The sequence below is a fragment of the Humulus lupulus genome, chromosome 8 (assembly GCF_963169125.1).
Source record: "Humulus lupulus chromosome 8, drHumLupu1.1, whole genome shotgun sequence".
Taxonomy (NCBI): domain Eukaryota; kingdom Viridiplantae; phylum Streptophyta; class Magnoliopsida; order Rosales; family Cannabaceae; genus Humulus; species Humulus lupulus.
In genome coordinates, this window is record NC_084800.1 from 163,591,591 (window position 1) to 163,594,622 (window position 3,032).

At 38.5% G+C, this 3,032-nt stretch overlaps 1 non-coding gene across 1 annotated transcript; it reads left to right on the forward strand.

The window, feature by feature from the left end:
* The first annotated feature begins 1,314 nt into the window (after nucleotides 1-1,314).
* On the forward strand, nucleotides 1,315-1,420 carry LOC133799086 (small nucleolar RNA R71). The gene has a single exon (XR_009876290.1). It is a non-coding gene; the product is annotated as a small nucleolar RNA R71 (small nucleolar RNA).
* Nucleotides 1,421-3,032: the final 1,612 nt, after the last annotated feature.

Consider the following 3,032-nt stretch of genomic DNA (forward strand, 5'->3'; position numbering starts at 1 on the left):
TTGGCTTCATTTCTCCAAGACCGAGTTGCGAGTATACCGAGTAAGGCATGAAGTTTACACTCGTGCCAAGATCAAGTAAGGCTTGGCTGACTTCATGGGTCCCAATTTGGCAAGAAATGGTGGGACAACCGGGATCTTTGTATTTTGGTAGTGCCTTTTGTTCAATCACCACACTCACTTGCTCAGTCAAGAAGGCAGACTTCTTGACATGATGCTTCCTTTTTGCAGTGCAAAGATCCTTGATGATTTTGGCATAAGCGGGCACTCTTTTTATGATGTGAAGCAAAGGAAGATTAATCTTCACTTGTGTCAAGTGCTCAAGGATTTCAGCTCGGTTATTAGGATGTTTCCCAACAGGTTTCAAAGCCTGGGGAAATGGTACCTTTGGAGTGGCATTGAGTGGTGGATTTTCGAAAATAACTTTTGGAATACTGGGAGAGTTGGATTTTATGGGTGGGTCTGGCAAAGTTTTACCGCTTCTCGTCGTGATGCCATTTACTTCCTTGACATTTTGATCATTAGAATTTGAAGATTGGACCATGTGCTGGCATTGCACATTGAATTTCAGTTGGGAAGGAAGTTTTCCTTTTTCCAGAATGGCCAAGGATTCAATCAATTTTGAGAATTGACATTTCATTTCCTTGATTTCCTCCATCATTTGGCGATTTAGCTTGGATTGTTCCTCAATGAATGCATGAAGAGTATTCTCAAGAGAATTTTGTTGTGGATGAGCATTGTATTGAGGTGCACGCCTTTCATGGCTGAACTTGTTGCTCATTTCTCCATTGGCCTCCAGACGATTGAGCTTGGGTTGAATCTCTCCAACTGAAATTTGGGTGGTTTCTCCAACCAAGGTTGTACGTATGGGAGAATGGCTTGTTATATGCCCCTAAGGCATTGCATTGCTCCTCATAAACCCCCCTCATTTCATTAAAAGCTAACCAGTCCTTAGCTAAATGCTTCGTCCCTCCACAAACAAAGCATGGTTCTTTCGGTTCTGCTTGAGCGATCATGTGCGATTTTTGGCCATTTTTCGTCATTAAGACATCAAATTGCTTTTTCAAAGCTTTGAGTTGGGCCTTAACACTATCCTCTTCTCGAAGTTGATAAATCCCGGATGGTTTGTGTCGGTTGGTGCTATCAGTAGCACTTGGACCAGTCCAGGTGTGAGACTTTTTCACGGTTTCTTTGAGATATTCAAGAGCATCATCTGACTCTTTTTCAAGGAATTCACCATTGCATAGCATTTCTACAAACTGGCGCTCACGACTCATGAGGCCTTCGCAGAAGTAACTGACCAAACGCCAATTCTCATAGCCATGGTGTGGGCACTGATTCAACAGATCTTTGAATATTTCCCAGACTTGATAGAATGTTTCATTGCCTTTTGGGAAAATGTGGAAATCTTTCGTTTTAGACTGTTGGTCTTATGGCTGGGGAAGTGCTTCAGAAAGAAAGATTTGGTCATCTCCTCCCATGTTCCAATAGACCTAGGTCTCAAAGAGTACAACCAGCTTTTGGCTTTGTCCTCCAAGGAGAAAGGGAAGAACTTCAGTCGCACAATACCGTCATTTTCAGCTTGGTTATAGAACGTGGCTACTACCTCCTCGAATTCTCTGATATGCACGTATGGGCTTTCATTTTCCATTCCATGAAATTTGGGCAAGAGTTGAATGATGCCAGGTTTAAAGTCTAATGCGGGCATATTAGGAGGGAAGATAATGCATGAAGGCGTGGAAGTGCGAGTAGGATGGAGGTAGTCATTGAGAGTTCTTGGTTGGATTTCATCATTGTGAGCCATTGCAAATGGATTATTATCAACGAAAGTTTGTGGGGAAGCAGGATTGGTGGAAGGAGTTCAAGTAGGAGTGGTAGATGAATTGGAAGAAGTGTCACTGGAAGTTTCGTGATGATTCATCCACTCTTGGAAATCAGAATTAGATTTATTTTATGTCTTTTTTTTGTTAAACTTGTTCCCATGTAGATTTGGAGGTTTTCGGGTGATCTCCAACACCTTACTAGAACTCTCCAAGGTTACTGAGTAAATATGGTGGATCACAAGTCAACCTTTTCGACCAAACAACCTTTAAGCAGAGTGAAATTGCTTATTTTGACAGAACAAGCTTGTTTTTCTTATAGTAATAAGTTCAACAATGTAATAGTGCAACAGTAGATACTCGAAATGTTCCCAGGCCGATTGGGAAGGTTGCCAAGGTACCGCTTTAGACCCACACTTGCCTAGACAGAACTCCCCGAGGTTCCCAGGTAAGTGTGGAGGGTAACGCTATCACAAACCTTATTTAACAACCAATCTTTCTAGACAAAACAATATCGGTTTCTACCATTTGTAATATTACACAATTGTTCCCAATACTAAGCATTTTATGATTGAAATTATATGAACAATTTTATGCAATTTTATGTTGTTGTTTTTTTTTTGGAAACCTAAATTCTAAGGAAAACTAAGGCAAAGAAAAAGGAAAAGCCTAAACTAAGCAACAAAATAAACAACACAAAAATAAAATAAAGAAAAGATAATTAAAGTGAAGATAGAATAGCAAGCTTAATATTTTTTTTTTCAAATATGTATTAAACTAAAAAAAATAGAATAGAAATTAAGAAAGAAAAATGGAGTTAGAATTAGCTAAACAGAAAAGAAAAGAAAAAAGATAATTATATAAATATATATGTGGTTTTTTTAAAACCAAAAGAGAGGAAAATGGAAAAAAGAAATAAAAATAGAAATAAGAATAAATATATATGTTTACCGAGTTTTTCGGAAACGAATAACTAACAGAATAATAAAAAGATAAGAACTGTAGAAATACTGAAATGTAACTAAACAAACAGTGTTTTTACGTGGTTCAGGCGTTAACAAGCCCTAGTCCACGAGTCGATGTTATTATACTTGGAAAAGATTACAGTAAGATGGCTGGTGCATAAGAACTTCACACGCTCACAATGTTTCTCTCGGGTTCTCTTGAAGAAGATGAAGCTAGAGAGATTTTAGTAGAGTTTTTTGCTATATCATT